The sequence below is a fragment of the Palaemon carinicauda genome, chromosome 23 (assembly GCF_036898095.1).
Source record: "Palaemon carinicauda isolate YSFRI2023 chromosome 23, ASM3689809v2, whole genome shotgun sequence".
NCBI lineage: Eukaryota > Metazoa > Arthropoda > Malacostraca > Decapoda > Palaemonidae > Palaemon > Palaemon carinicauda.
The window spans coordinates 100334873-100351448 of NC_090747.1; the positions used below are offsets into that span (position 1 = coordinate 100334873).

The window sequence follows — 16576 nt, forward strand, 5'->3', positions numbered from 1 at the left end:
TGTAAAAGAAAAGTAAATTATGTAAAGAAGAAATCAGTATTGTATTAGAAATATTAACAGACACTTCTGTAAGTGTTCATCCTCTTAAAAGGTACAGTTTGAGTATGGCTATGTTGTTATATTCCGATAGCATAATGTATGATCACTTTACTAACATTGCATGGTTGATGAGCAGGAATCTTTAAGGTGTGGATCATATAAAATGCATGCTGTAGTTTTATTTTATCACACACAAATTCTTAATTTTATCTTTGGCATACTGTAGTTTGTAGAAATTTTTTTTTTAGGCATTTATGAGAAAGTCTTGATTCAGTCTTATGATCCCTTTGAGATTTTGGCTAATTTCAAAATTTAGAATCGGGCAAATTTTAAACTAACTGCTAATGGACGTGAAGTTTAGTGTATTGTGTTTAACAGTGACATGATGAAAAGAGAATATCAAAATGATTTCCATGTAACTTGAAATTCTCATGCTATTCATTCTCCCAATGATATCTTGGCCGTAATAGAAATAAAAATAAAATTGGTTCCCATTCAAATACAAACTTTCATCTTTAATACGAATATGATGCCAGTGAATTTGGAAATCGGCTCTTAAAATTCATAATTAGGCATCGGTAGTCACGAGTAGCCACTTTGATTTCAGCTGCCAAGTCATACAGACACTAAGTGTCCCAAATTTCTTTTCCTCTTTTTCAGTGTTTGATTACTGTGTTAGTGATATGGAAACACTATGAGTAGGCATGCAGTCTTGCCCAGGAGTGTCTGGCCAGAGGTGAGGAACCTTCATGAGCAAGATGACAATGATCCCCATATTTTCTACCCTTGTTGCAGGGATCATTGTTGCCTAAGATTGTCACCCTGTGAGGAACATAAGGAATGGTTGTCCTCTCCGTGTCAGGAGGGCAAAGAAGAAGGTCAAGGGAGATTCATTACCTTTAGGGGCTTTCACAAAATCTAAGAAATCTGCTGGAGATCTTCGTTCACCCCATGGTACTCTGGGGAAGTCGACTAAGGACGGGGATATTAATTTAACCTTAGGGAGAGTCCAGTGATCCAGCTTTACCTGCTTTCTCTAGAGAAGTAAGTATTTCTTCCCCTTGTGGTGAACCCAAAGAAATATTAATTTCAGGAGATGATGAAGACAAGGACGATGCCATAGGGATGCTATGGCCATTCTTAGGTCTGGAGGTTACTGTATTCCATCGAAGGAAAGACTTCGACAAGCCTTGGTGCCATCAAAGGCAAAGTCTACCGGTATTTTTCTTTATGAGCCCCACCATCGGAAAAAAACACTTGGCGTATTCCCCTTGGTCCTCCCCAGTTTCTAATTCAACCACACCCAAGTATTCACTCATATCCCCTTGGGTGCATGCCAACGGGCTTTAGTTACCGAGGTACAGTACCTGAATGATTGGCTGATCCTATCATTCTCCCGGAGGTAACTTCTTTACCTTGACATGGTTTTGAGATTCTGGTAAATCTGGAGTAGTCCCACCTCATGGCCAAGCAGAATATGGAATATCTAGGGATGTTAGTAGACACGACAAAAGATGCAACAAAGGGAAAAGTCTTTCCGTTCAATGATTGGGTCACGAGACCTAGAAGAGTAGCACGCCCTTTTCTATTCCATTAAAATCTGCCAGATTGTCATTGGCAGCAGATATTGGGTTATCAATCAACATTTGTAGGTAGTAGGTTGACCAGGGCACTATCCACCATTTGAGATACTATAGAGATTTATTGAATCCTTTGAGTGGCCAGACAGTGCTACATCAGATACCTCTCTTGTTTTCTTATTTGAGGTTGTTTGAGTCTAGTACATAAGGTACATTAAATAAGGCAAAGGATATAAAGGATAAAGGCTAAAATCTGTTAGTTAAAAGTCAGATACCTGGACTTCTCTTTCACCCGCTTCTTCCCCTGCTCTTCAGGCAGTGTTTGTTAGTGTAGGCTAGTTAAGTGGTTTGGACATCAAAAATATTTTAAAAGGAGAACTTGGCTCTGAATTGAGTATTATATTAGACATACGCTAGGCAATACTGAAAGAATGATGGACCAGGTTATGCCAGCTTCTTATGAAGTGCATTTCTTGGTTGTACTACATGTATTGTTCTCGTTTCAAAATGGGTCATGCCCACTACACGTGCAGTGCATATATCTGTTGCGAACAAGCCAGTCCATCTTTCTGTAGTGGAGTAATTATGTCAGTCTCTTATTCAGTGCATGGCCTGATTGTACCACTGATGTTCTTTCTTTTAAGCTTGTCTTGCTGGCCAGATCATGAATAAAAAGTTGAGATACTGTAATATGTTTAAGGTAGCCAAATATTTTGCAGGAGGACAAGCTTTGACATCATCGCAGTCTCGATTTATGGGAAAGAGTTTTGATGTTGCTGTAATATTAAAAGGGTTAAATGGGTTTGAAGTATAGTTTTGTATTTATTCTATTGGTAATATTTTACACTGGTTTTGAATTATGTAGAGAAATTTATTTCTTAAACATATAATTCATAAATAGTTAGTGATGGTTTTTCAGTAAAGCTACAATATTGAACTGGTCCTAGGCGTTATCCCAGTATTTCAGTGAATCTTCTTGTAATTCATTGTGCTAATACTGTACCTTCAGAAGTTAAGAGCTTCTCGAAAATTACTATACAATGTTTGATCTGGAAACACCAGACAGTATCCTTTCGGAGGTTTAAGTTTTTGCCTATACCAGATTCCATTACTCTTTTTATCCTTTGGTCGCTGAGGAAAGCTGCTTTGCCTTTTCTGTGCTCCGATAATGTAGCGGGGTACATTAAGGTGTTTGAAGTTGTCTTTGGTTGTATGGTCATCGTGACTACATCCGAATAGACAGTTGTGACATTTTGGTGGGGTCATATCAATCCTCATTATTGTAGAACCAATTTGAGGACTAAATGGTAACAGGGCACTTGTAAAACTCGCAGTATTCACCAATTTCAGCACTGGTAGCATTATCATTGTTACATTTTTAATTTGAATATTTTCTTAGTGAACATCCAGCTAATAGTCTCAGTGAAGGTTTCTTTACTTGAAATAGGGAAATGAAAAGATTTTGCTTTATACCTTTTTTTTTTTTTTAAATGTCCTTTGTTCCGTAACTGGAATACAAACCACGCTATTTAAAGTGGGTAATTACTTTCGGCGTAGCTGAAAGGACGAGCCATAGAAATTTAACGAGGGATTACTACCCCACCGCTAGTTAGTGGGGGGTAGGGAGGGTAGTTAGCTACCCTCCCCCCTTACACACCTGTGTTGTAAGCTCACTTTGCTTACGGCTCGGGTGCTAGACGGACGTGTCCGCTGTCACCCTCGCCTTCACGACAGCCATTAATCATTGCTTTTACTTTTTCTTTTTCTTTTCTAGAGTGTTGTGAAGTTGGCCTCTACAATGTGGAAGTGCCCTGGGTTACCTGACCGCCCTTGTGGGACCTTCATGTCTTCTCTCGAAACTGATCCACACACCTTATGCCCTTATTGTAGGGGTCAACGGTGTGAGAGTGATAACGTATGCATGGAATGTAGGGAGTGGCCTACCTCCCAGTGGGAGAGGTTTTCTCGGCGCCGGAAGAAGAAGTCCAAACGGGATATTTCTCCTTCAAAAGTTTCTTTGTAGAAGGAAAATCCTAAGGACTCTTCTTCCTTAGCCCAAACCACCTCCGAAGCTCCCACTCGGTCGGCTTCTCGCGAGAGGCCGTCGAGTGGTGGCGTAGGCCGTACTGTTGTTGACCGATCTCGGGGTTTGGGAGAGGGAGTTGCCTCCCATAGCGAGGCAGCTCCTCCTACTCCCCCGGGGGAGGATTTGATTATTTCTCCTGATGTGAATAATGATGGTCTTTTGCAGCTTTGGGCTTCAGGGTTCACCCTCCAAGGAAGCCCTGTTTGACATGACCAGGTTGGGAGCAGCTGTCAAACAGTCACCGGCAGTAAGCAGAGGTTGACCCTATGTCTATTGTCGAGGCTGTTGTGGCAGACGCTTCCAACGAGTGTGTTCAAACCCCTGCTCCTGTTGTAGCTGAAGGCTTAGCTCCCCCCTCCGAACATCCTTCGAGGGAGGAACTAAGTCCAACGGTCTCTCCTGCGGGTGATTTCTCCCCCCCCCCCCGGGGGGGGGGAGTTCACTGACAGAGACTCCTCTTCGGAGGACTGCCGATGGTTTGCCTGCTGCTCCCAGAGGACATATCCGACATAAGGCTCGCCTTCCTCTTCGTCGCCGAGGTCTTCCTTCTCCTCACAAGGGTTTCAGGAGGCGCCTCTTCGGATATTCATCCTCGCAGTCCCCCGCAGAGGAACCTCGTCTTTCAGCTACCGTTCCTGCTACTTCCTTGGACCTGGACCTCTCCGCAGATCGTTCGCGATCTCCTACGCCTGCCAGATCTGCTGACCTGCCCTCACCTTTCCTGGCTGCTGACGCGCTGTGGGCGCCCACCCATCCCGTTTTCCAACGGGCACTGGTCCCTTCGGGGCAAAAGGGGCTTTCACACATTGTGTGTAAGTCCCTTAAGCGCCAGGTTACCCCTGTGCGCCAACGCTCGCCTGCGCGCAAGTGCACTACTGCGCGCAAGCGCCCTCCGGTTGCTGTCTCATCTCGCCAGCGCTCTCCTGCACGCCCACGATCTCCTGTTCGTCCTACAGTTCCAGAGACTACGCGCCCACGATCTACTGCTCGCCAACGGACCTCTGCGCGCCCTCGGCCTGATGCACGCCATGGACACCCTCGGTCTCCTGCTCGTCAGCGCTCTCCTACTCGTCAGTGATCTCCTGTACGCCAGCGCTCTCCTGTTTGCCAGCGCTCTCCTGCTTGGTAATGCTTGCCTGCTCGCCCTCGATCTTCGGATCAGGGTTCCAAAGGGAAGTCTTCTTCCTCTCCTGCTCGCCAGCGCTCTCCTCCACGATCGCCGACACGCCATCGGACCTCCCCTGCTCACCATCCCTCGCCATCACGCGCCCACGCGCCCACTGCCAGAACTTCTGTTCCTGATGAGCGCCATCCTGCGTGCCCGCGTGCTAGGGATATTCCCCCTGCACGCACGCGCCCTACGGCGTCGCCCTTACGGGCCCTTCGAGATCCTGTGGCTGCACTCCATCCGAGGTCTCCGGAACGCGCGCCAACGCGCCCTGACACCTACGCGCCCACGCACCCTGTCGCCTGCGCGCCCACGAGCTCCTTCTCCTGCGCGCCATCGTTCGCCCATGCGCCAACGTGCCCTGACACCCACGCACCCTGTCACCTGCGCGCCCACGAGCTCCTTCTCCTGCGCGCCATCGTTCGCCCATGCGCCAACGCGCGAACTCTCTTACGCGCCAACGCTCGCCCACGCGCGAACTCTCTTACGCGCCAACGAGCCCCCTCGCCAATGCGCCATCACTCGCCTGCGCGCCCTCGCCCGCCCTCGCCAACGCGCCCTCGCCCGCCCTCGCCCGCCCGCGCGCCCTCGCGCCCTCGCCCGCCCGCGCGCCCTCGCCCGCCCGCGCGCGCCCTCGCCCCCCCGCGCGCGCCCTCGCCCGCCCTCGCCCGCCCTCGCCCGCCCTCGCCCGCCCTCGCCATCGCCATCGCGCGCCCTCGCCATCGCCATCGCCATCGCCCACACGCCCGCGCGAGCAATCGCAACCCGAGCTAGGCAATGGCCTGCCCAGTGCGGTCCCACACAGGATCCTGCAGTACGACGTGCAGTCAGGTGATCTTCATCGCGTTCGAGATCCTGTGGCTGCACTCCATCCGAGGTCTCCGGAACGCGCGCAAACGCGCCCTGACACCTACTCGCCCACGCACCCTGTAGCCTGCGCGCCACGAGCTCCTCCTCCTGAGCGCCATCATTCGCTCACGCGCCAAGGCGCAAACTCTCTTATGTGCCAACGCGCCATCGTTCGCCCGCGCGCCATCGCTCGCCCGCACGCCCTCGCCATCGCCCGAGCAATCGCCTCCCGAGCTAGGCAATCGCCTCCCGAGCTAGGCAATGGCCTATCGCGCGAGCGCGATGCTCAGTGCGTTCCCACACAGGATCCTGCAGTACGACGTGCAGTCAGGTCATCTTCATCGCGTTCGAGATCCTGTAGCTGCACTCCATCCGAGGTCTCCGGAACGCGCGCCAACGTGTCCTGACACCTACGCGCCCACGCACCCTGTCACCTGCGCGCCCACGAGCTCGTTCTCCTGCGCACCATCGTTCGCCAACGCGCGAACTCTTACGCGCCAACGCTCGCCTGCGCCCGCCCGCGCCATCGCCCATGCGCCCGCGCGAGCAATCGCCTCCCGAGCTAGGCAATGGCCTATCGCGCGAGCGTTATGCCCAGTGCGATGCCTGGTGCGATGCCCAGTGCGATGCCTGGTGCGATGCCCAGTGCATTCCCACACAGGATCCTGTAGTACGACATGCAGTCAGGTCATCTTCATGGCGTTAACCCCCCTCCCCGTAAGCGCAGGACAGCGCGCTCGACGGAGGGAGGAAAATCTCCGGACAGGTCCAGGAACATTTCTGCTACAGCTTCTTCCTTTCAGGCAGACCCTGTTGTAGTTTCCACTCCTAGGGATCGCCTTCCCTTCAGAGGGTGTCTCTGACAGCGCTGCTGTCAGTCGGCTGCCCTGGTTTGGGCCCTTGATCAGAGCGGTTGCGCAGGCTTTCAAGCCCACTTTCTCTGAACTGGGCCTCAAATCAGCGGCTATCTCGGCCCCCCTGAAGAGGAAGAGAGGAGTGGACGACGTGGTTACTTCTCCAAGGGCAAAACTGGATCCTCGGAAGCCATCGAGGAAGGCTCCCTCCCCTCCCCATACTTTCTCTCCATCCCCCGTGGACGAGGGTTTTCCGTCCTCTGGGGATTCTCGTGATGTGAGGCGTTCTCCCATCGCACCAATGGGAGAAACCCCACCTCGCACCGAGAAGTCTCCTCAGGTGGAGGCGGAGAAGAGCCCCCCACCATCTTTGTTGGAATCCTGCATCCCTCCCAGGAGGGAGTCGAAATCTTCTTCGAGGATCAGACCAGAACCAGCTAAGCCCTAAGGGGAGTGGCCGAGGCCGCAAACGCTAGGATTGGCAGTCCCCCCGCATGTCCACCAGTGGGGGGATGCCTTCAAAGTTGCGCGAACAGGTGGCAGCAACTCGGGGCCGATTCCTGGACGATCTCCCTGACAGCGAATCCAGTGTCGTTGAGCTCTCTTGCCATGGGATCGGCAAGAGGGCAAGCCCTTTGGGCAGAAGTCGAGACCATGTTGAAGAAGAACGCTCTCCAAGAGGTCGTCGACGGGTCCCCAGGCTTCTACAGTCGACTCTTTCTTGTAAAGAAGGCGTCTGGAGGCTGGATACCAGTCATCGACCTCTCAGCTCTGAACAGGTTTGTCAAGCAGACCCCGTTCAGCATGGAGACGGCAGACACGGTCAGACTCGCAGTGAGACCGCGAGACTTCATGTGCACACTGGATCTGAAGGACGCGTACTTCCAGATCCCAATCCATCCGTCTTCAAGGAAGTACCTAAGATTCAGCCTAGACAACAAGATCTACCAGTTCAAGGTGCTGTGCTTCAGTCTCTCAACAGCACCTCGGGTTTTCACCAGAGTGTTCACCCTGATATCTTCGTGGGCACACAAGATCGGCATCCGTCTCCTCCGTCATCTGGACGACTGGCTGATCTTAGCAGACTCGAAGTCAACCCTTCTTCGACACCGAGACAAACTTCTGGGGATTTGCCAAGATCTAGGGATCATGGTAAATCTCGAGAAGTCTTCTCTGCTTCCTACCCAAAGACTAGTATATCTAGGCATGATATTGGACACCATTCTTCACAAAGCCTTCCCATCAGACGACAGGATAGCAAGGCTTAGGAAGGTCGCAAGTCCTTTCCTCAGACGAGACGAACTCTCAGCCCAATCGTGGTTACGTCTCCTCGGTCATCTCTCATCTTTGGTCCGTCTAGTTCCCAACGGTCATCTCAGAATGAGATCCCTGCAATGGCGACTCAAGTCCCGGTGGAGTCAAGGACACGATTCCCCAGACATCTTGATCCCTATGGGTCTCGCGGAACGGACGGACCTTCAGTGGTGGGTGGCAGACGAGAACCTACGAAAGGGAGTGGATCTTCTCGTCCTCCCCCCGGATTTGATGCTGTTTTCGGACGCCTCAAAGAAAGGGTGGGGGGCCCACGTTCTGAACCACAGGACCTCAGGCCTGTGGTCAGAATCAGAAAAGTGCCTCCATATAAATCTGCTAGAAATAAAAGCCGTTTTTCTGGCCCTTCAACAGTTCCAACAGCACCTGGCGGGTCACTCTGTGGTGGTGATGAGCGACAACACCACAGTAGTGGCTTACATCAACAAGCAGGGAGGTACCTTTTCAGAACAGCTATCCCATCTTGCAGTAGAGATACTGAGATGGACCGAAGTCCACTCGATTCCACTTTTGGCTCGCTTCATTCCGGGCAAAAGGAATGTGCTCGCCGACAGTCTGACCAGAGCGTCTCAGATAGTGAGTACCGAGTGGTCTTTGGATCGTCAAGTAGCCAACAAAGTCCTGACTTTGTGGGGTTCCCTGATTGTGGATCTGTTCGCGACAGCGTTGAACTTCAAACTGCCGCTGTACTGCTCCCCAGTCCTGGACCCCAAGGCTCTGGCAAGATGCTTTCCAACAACGGTGGGACAACATGGACGTATACGCCTTTCCCCCGTTCTGTCTGATGAGGAGGGTACTCAACAAGACCAGACTATCGGTCAACCTCTCGATGACTCTCATAGCTCCGCTGTGGCATCACACGGAATGGTTCCCGGACCTTCTGCAACTCCTTACGGAGCCCCCGAGAGAACTCCCTCCACGACACGAGCTACTCAAACAACCACACGCCAACATCTTTCACAAAGCCGTAGCTTCGCTTCGGCTTCACGCCTGGAGACTATCCAGCATCTCCTCGCAGAGAGAGGATTTTCGCAACAAGTTGCGGAAAGGATGTCTGGACACCTGCGAAAGTCATCCGCAGGGGTCTACCAGGCGAAGTGGAGAGTTTTCTGTGGTTGGTGTCGTGGAAGGGGTATCTCTCCACTCGATGCCACTATTCCAGCAATAGCAGAGTTCTTCGTGTATTTGCGATAAGAAATGCGCCTTTCAGTTTCGGCAGTGAAAGGCTATCGCTCAGCCTAAAGTCTAGCCTTCAGGCTCAAAGGAGTGGACATCTCTTCTTCGCTAGAACTTTCCCTACTCATACGTAGTTATGAACTTACCTGCCCTCAGTCGGAAGCGAGACCTCCTCCATGGAACGTGGTTCGAGTTCTCAGGTCTCTTAAGAGACCTCCCTACGAACCAATACGCCAGGCTTCAGATTGGAAGACAGTGTTCCTACTAGCTTTGGCGTCAGCCAAGCGAGTTAGCGTTCCTACTAGCTTTGGCGTCAGCCAAGCGAGTTAGCGAACTTCATGGTCTCTCGTATGACATCGCCCATTCAAGGGGATGGGGGGAGGTAATGTTCAGCTTCGTCCCTGAGTTTATTGCTAAGACTCAGAATCCGGGAGTGCCGGACCCTCGCTTCGACTCTTTCCGGATTTCGAGTCTTCGTTCCGTAACAGATGACCCACACCATCTCCTACTGTGCCCAGTAAGGAGTCTGAGGCTATACCTGAAGAGAACAGCCGCAGTTCGTTCCCAAGTGCGAGCTTTGTTTGTCAGCACTGGGAGATCGAAGAGGAGGGTTACCAAGAACACCATCTCGCCATGGATTCGAAAGGCAATCCATCTGTCCCTGAATCCTGACCCTACATCACGTCGTCCTAGAGCTCATGATGTCAGGGGAGTAGCTACCTCCCTGGCCTTCAAGAAAAACTTCTCAGTGACGCAGGTTCTACAAGCAGGGGTGTGGAAGCGTCAAACGACCTTCACAGCCCACTACTTGCAAGACGTGACCCACAGGAGGCTTGATAAGTTCTCTATCGGCCCTGTGGTGGCTGCACAACAGCTGGTTTAAACCTCAGGCTCCTTAATGGACAAGTAGCAGAGGGTTGAGGGAATTGTTACCCGGTTTTAGTTTGCATGAATGAAAAGGTATGCCTGGCCCTTATTCTTTTCTTCATCCTCCCCTCTCTTGGGGAAAGCAGCATCCTAGGTTCTCTGCACAGCTGACCTCAAACCACTGCAGGTAAACCATGTTCCCTTGTGTTCCTAGTATTAAGTTAATACTGTCGCGTCCCCATACCATGATGAGGTGGTATTGGGAGAGTCCTAGCCTAAAGTTTCCATCTAAAGAACTTCAGGTCATCTTCCTAGGACGAGTCACACTTTTTTCCTTCACACACAGCTTACATAGGCCGCAGCCCTTGCATAGCAAGGTGCGAGCGAAGTGCAGGGACTCTTTATTGTTGAGTGCTGACACACTCAGATAATGAGTCCCCGGGCAAAGCCAAAAGCCAGTATGGCTGGGACTTATTCCACCCTTCCTAAGGGTTAAGTCACCCACTTTAAATAACGGGGTTTGTATTCCAGTTACGGAACAAATGACAAATTTGTAGATAATTTGTATTTTTCCTAACTACAAACCTTAGCTATTTAATCAAACTTGCCCGCCACCCCTGTCCCCCATGAAGCCCTTCCTCTAAGCAAAGTGAGCTTACAACACAGGTGTGTGAGGGAGGAGGGTAGCTAACTACCCTCCCTACCCCCGGCTAACTAGCGGTGGGGTAGTAATCCCTCGTTAAATTTTTATAGCTCGTCCTTTCAGCTAAGCCGAAAGTAATTACCCACTTTAAATAGCTAAGGTTTGTATAGTTAGGAAAAATACAAATTATCTACAAATATGTAATTTTCTATCTATATATTTTAAATTCCACTAATTATACAGTACTGTATGTTTATTGTTTAAAAATAATGTAAAATAAAAACAGGTTTAAGTGAAACACCAGTTCAATTTGTCATATTTATGTATAGATATATATATATTTATATATTTTTTGTACATTATCAAACTTTACCCGTTAATGCTTAATTAAGGGCATCATACAAAACCTCATTTGCTTCTCAATCTTTTAAAATGTCCCAACAAACAACAAACAAGAATGATCCAAAACAGACATTATTATTATTATTGTTATTTATTATTATTACTATTAAAGTTAGGAAGGTAAAATACTTCGCATTACTGAAAGGCTCGGAACAAGGTGAATGAACTGTGACAGGCTGAGACGTTCAAGGTAGAAGGTTAACAATACTGCCCCTCTCCAGGTAATGAGCGAAGGTACTCCTTTATAATCAGAATTCAGTAATCATCTGTTGCCAGGATTAGTGATAGGTGATTAATAATGAGAGCAACAGTAAGATGTGGGTGGTGAATATACCTATAAATCAAGTAAGGCACGATAATACCTTTTTTTCTTTTGTGTAGATGAGGAAATGAGTGTAAAGAATTCCTGAAACTGAAATTATCATTTAGGTTTACGTGAACTATTAAGGTAATTTTCTTTTTTTATCCTAAAATCTCAAGTCTTTATAAAGTACACACAAAAAATATTCAAATATTTCTAACCAGAAGCTATTTATCTAGTAATCTTTAGGTTTAAAGATTTTGATTTGAATTAATTTTCAATCAGAATAAAAAAAAAATAGTCAAAATATTGGACTGACAAACAACATGATCCACATTGCTAATCAAAGTAAAACAATTAGGTATCATTGAAATACAAGTGTCAATAATGAGGTTATAGATTTCCTAACAACAATTAACATGTAATAAATGCACTGTATAATAGTATATATTCACAGTCAAGACATCTCTTAATTAACGGTAGCCTAATAAAAACGAGGGAATTTTATTTTTGTTCTCCATTAGTCATACCATATTACTTTCTTAAGTCTTGAGCTGCTCCTTTTTAACTTAAGATGTCGGTTATTAGGGTGAATCTCAAGACTTTCTCTTTTAAAGGCCAAAGGGGTAACATAATTTATGTACAATTTAAAATCATATTTAAGAGCTAAATTTTAAAGATTTTAAATTAAAAAGTAAAGAATTTGTGTTTTTTTTTCTATTTGCATTAAAACTTTATAAGTCCTAAGTGACATGATAATTATGACTGAAAAGTTGGTATTCATGAATGCTTAAAGTTAAGGGGATTCGAGCTATGCGTAAGATGTGAAAATGATTTGCCAATTTCAACTTTAAATTTTTCTTCACACTTTATAAGCTTTATATTTGTTGCTTGGTACAAAATTATGTTAAAAGGCTAATTTAGTTCAGTTAATTGTAATATCCCTAATTTTGTAAGTTTATAAAGCTAGTCAAATTTTCTCTTATAATTTTGATATGAAAACTTGTATTCTCTATAAAATTTACATGTTAAATGTTTAAGATTATGGAATGTAAATGTGCTATAACAATTCTGCTTTATGGAAAACTTGACTAGAAAACAATTGTATAAGTATGAAGACAAACATCCATGCAATGGAAAACTTCCACAATGCTTTCACCTCTTAACAAGACTATTTTTTGTAACATTGATATTTTTAGTATTAACATTTTTAAATCATTACCCAAGTCCCCTCATATAAATGTAGGTGGTATTGTAAAGATTTATATTTTATATATATAACACATGACCTACGTAGAAAATATATCAAATTACAATATTGAATGTAGATGCACCTAATCCACAAATCATCAAAATCAGTCTTAATTTTGTTTCTTCTTTCTGAATTCATGCTGAAAATACTGAGAGGTTTTAAGGAGCCAATATTCAGATATACTTTAGTAGAAACTACAATTCTCATAAGGTTCTGTTTTGTGTGTGGTTTTTGTGACATGGCTTACCCCAGACTTATTGACAGCATCATAGTTTAAATTTTATTTTCCATCTATAAATTGCACTGATGTTTGAAGAAAAATAGTTGAGCAGCAGCAAAATACATTTAATAACTCAAATTTCCTAATTAAATTTTATAATTTGTATTAACTAAATGATTTAGTTACAAATTGACTTAAATTTATATTTTTTTTATCAAACCTTTTTTATTAGAACATTCCAAACGATTTAAATGCATTACTTCACAAAGTTGCATTAGTTATTTTTCTTTTATGGTGCTGTTGGTCAGATTGGAATTTATAACGGATGTCTTATTTAATACAGTATGATGAAAATTAAAACCTTAAAAAAAGGCAGTCACACTGACTTTCAACTTTTATCAATTATGACATGAATTCAGATACCGTAGGGAATTCTTTTCAAACACTTTTCATAAATACTGCTCAGTTAAGAAAGAAAAATAAACTTGAATCTACTGTATTTCAAAACTAAAGTTTATGTTATTTCCTTAGGGCATGTACAGACCAGTTCTTAAAGTAATTATCTTGCTGGAACACAACAGAACCAGCTTTGGATCACATTATATATATTATAACAATACCCCAGAAGTTGTATGTAGCTTCGCTAAATTAATAGTGTGGTATATCAGATATTGCACATTTAGACCACTTATAAACTTCAAACAATTGGAAAAATAGTTTGTCATAACATTTTTTTTTTATACAGATTAGATGGAGTCCTACACACAGACACTGTACAGAGTAACTTTGCAGATATATAAGAACTGTAGAAAACCAGCATTTTGATTATGTAGATACTTCTGTTATCAAGTCACTTATTTTGAGTTCTTGCCAACTAAATTAGCTCCTTTGAGGGTTGTATTTAAGAAGACATCTTACTATTTCACGTCATTGTAGCTGGTTTATCGTTAAGACTTGAATTATCAAATTGTATGGTTAACAAACCTTCATATTCATAAGCCTTAATGGTTAACAATACTTCTCATATTCATTTCAACCATGTAAGCCTTCTCTATAAATGTTTCCTTCAACAGCAGAATTACAGTAGAAAAAAAAAGAGGCTTGTGTGATATTTCTAGTCATTCAAATACAGTAATATGAAAAATTTTCATCTTTTGACTTCTGATAAGGACAAGAGGTTCCACAGTTTCAAGGTTACACAACTCTAAATTCATTTTAGCCAATAGTATGTTAATTGTAAAATACTCTTATTTAAATGTATGTTTAAAATTTATATTTTCATTTGAAAATATTGTAGGAAATAAGTATGTGTCTGTTTTATTCTGGTTTTATCTAAATATGTAGATGCATGTGTCGGTTATTTTCTTTCAATTTTGTCTAAACACTTAGGTGTAAAGTTTGTGTTTCAGATTTTACTTCAATTTTATCTGAACATGTAGTTCTTGGAAAGCTAGAGGGAAAAAATTGGAAATTTTACCATTTAATACTTGATGGAAATAAAAAAAATTGTGGGGAGCATTTGCCAAATACAGTATGTATTTTTCCGTTTAATACTGTGCTTTAATTTTTATAAAATCCAAATGTTTTTTTTACATTGGAAAAAATTTTTTGTAATTTAAAAAGTAGTTTCTGAATATTTTATTCCTAGTTTTTTTTTTTTTATCATTACAGCATAAATATTTTCTTTTATAATTTTGAATTGAAATTATATTATTACTTGAATTATTTTATGATTACAGTATTTATTCACAAAATAGTTTTTGAGATTAATTCTGTATGGAAATCTAATGAATTACTGTAATATTGATTTTAATTTTATGGATCATTAAAAATAGTTTAACCAAACCATTGAATCAACATTTTTAATTATCAAAGCTTTTATTTTTTCAATATATACCTTATCAAATATATTGCAATTCCATAAAAATTTCATGACTGAATAAAAGAGAATATTCAAGATTCTGACAAAATAATTTAAGGATTTGTTTTAGTAATACATCGAGTGTTTTAAACAGTGCAATCGTAGTTCTGCATTAATTCTGAGATTTGTTAAAGCGAGTTATTCATTAAATATGTCAATTGAACATGACCAATTTGAAGACCAGATAGTTATTTAAGTGTAGAGTTCCTTTTGAATGAAAAACATTAAACCAACTGTTGATTTTGACTTATTTTTTTTATTTGCTAATTATTCTATCTGTGCCATTTTTGAGGGATTTAAAAATCTACAGTAGTTAACTAAACAGGGCATTGTAATCAGGAATATATATACTGTATTTGATTTTGTGTCAATAAGTTTCAATAACTTTACCAAGATTGCATCTTGAAAGGGGTTTGGTTGAATTATATATTAATGATAGTCTAGATGAAATATTTATTGATAATTATATAGGCCATATTCCATCCATATCAAATGTAAGAAAAAATGTTGATCTTTCAAACATTGAGTCAGGTATCTTTGCCAATTAATTAGAATTATTGAAGTTTTACAGTACTGTATACTGATAATTTCATTTAGAATTTTTTTTTCTTAGTATGTACCAATTTATGGCATTTGTTTGATCATTCCATATATGTAAATGCTGTGTTCTTATCTTTCAAAATTTATATTTAGTCAGAATTTTTGGGTTCAATTGTAACTTATATTTATGCTTTGTCACTTTCATTTCAGTGCCAAAAATAAGTCCAATACGCTTGAATGCCCATACTAAAGAAAAACAACTAAACTTTTCGGGTAGCATTGTCCTCATTCTTGCTTATTCGCAGAGTTTTAAAGCACTAAGTTAATGTCTAGTTGCTATTCAAATATCAGTAAATTTAATGGAATTTTTGTATGTTATAAATGTGTAATTTTTTTACCCCAAAAAATACACTGTATTGATTTGCTATTTTCCCTGTAACCTGTAATATAACTTTTTTCGTCATACTTTTAATTTTCTGAGCTATTTGTCTGGAATTTGTTTTTTGGGGATATTTCTTTACTGCTTTCCTCACTACAGTAAAGTACAGTGTATTAAGACTGGAGTTTTTTTTTTTGGGGGGGGAGGGGGGGAGAGTTTTTTGTTTACTTAATTACTTAGTACAGTACAGTGTATTTTGAATTTTGTTTGCCCCTTCCCTCTACATTACTGTAAATATATAGTACTGTTTTGCCTAACCATTTTTTTTTTTTCACTGTGGCAGGACAAATTTTGGGAGATAAATTATAACCATCTTGAATCCTATGACTTTTTCAGATGGGTTTTTCTTGCAACATGATGTAATTTCTTGCCTGCCTAGTTACTGTGCTTATTTAAAATTCTCGGTTCACAGGAACCGGCTACCGTCAGTTTTGTTGATGTGTTTTTGCAAATTTTATTGATTAATTTTGTTAGTATTTTCTATAGTTATTACTGAATTATGTGATTTGTGAAAAGTTTTTCATTTGAATTTCAATAGTATTTTGACTTATAAGTTATGTACTGTACAGCATTAGCGAGTTGCAGTATAGTGAATTTATGACTTAGTGAAAAGAGTTGGGTTTACCATTCTTCATTGTATTTATAAAGAGTAGCTTGTTTATGTCTACTGACAATGAGGAACTCCCAACTTCCTGTGTCTGCCGCCTTGCCATTCTCTTTTGTTTTGCTACTGCTGTTCCTTCTGAGACAGTGTTACCAACATTTGCCTTAGGCTACTCCTCTTGTGTCTCCAACATCTGCCGTTTCAATTTCCTTTGTAGTGCTAAGCCAAAAAGATCATTCTTTTTCTTTAAGCTCGGCCTTGAGACTACCTCTCCCATCCCTCCACCTGCTTCTTAATGAGGAG

At 43.1% G+C, this 16576-nt stretch overlaps 1 protein-coding gene across 3 annotated transcripts in view; it reads left to right on the forward strand.

The window, feature by feature from the left end:
• The window catches only part of LOC137617308 (rab-like protein 3), a 59809-nt gene that overhangs the window by 38607 nt on the left and 4626 nt on the right, over positions 1 to 16576 (forward strand). The window contains exon 6 of one of the 3 annotated variants that reach the window (XM_068347316.1): positions 13515 to 15490. The exons of 1 other annotated variant lie outside the window; for it this stretch is intronic. The gene's annotated coding sequence lies outside the window, so the exon portion shown is untranslated. Of the gene's footprint in view, positions 1 to 13514; positions 15491 to 16576 lie in introns of those variants that run through there. One more of the 3 variants, XM_068347315.1, reaches the window with a different exon arrangement.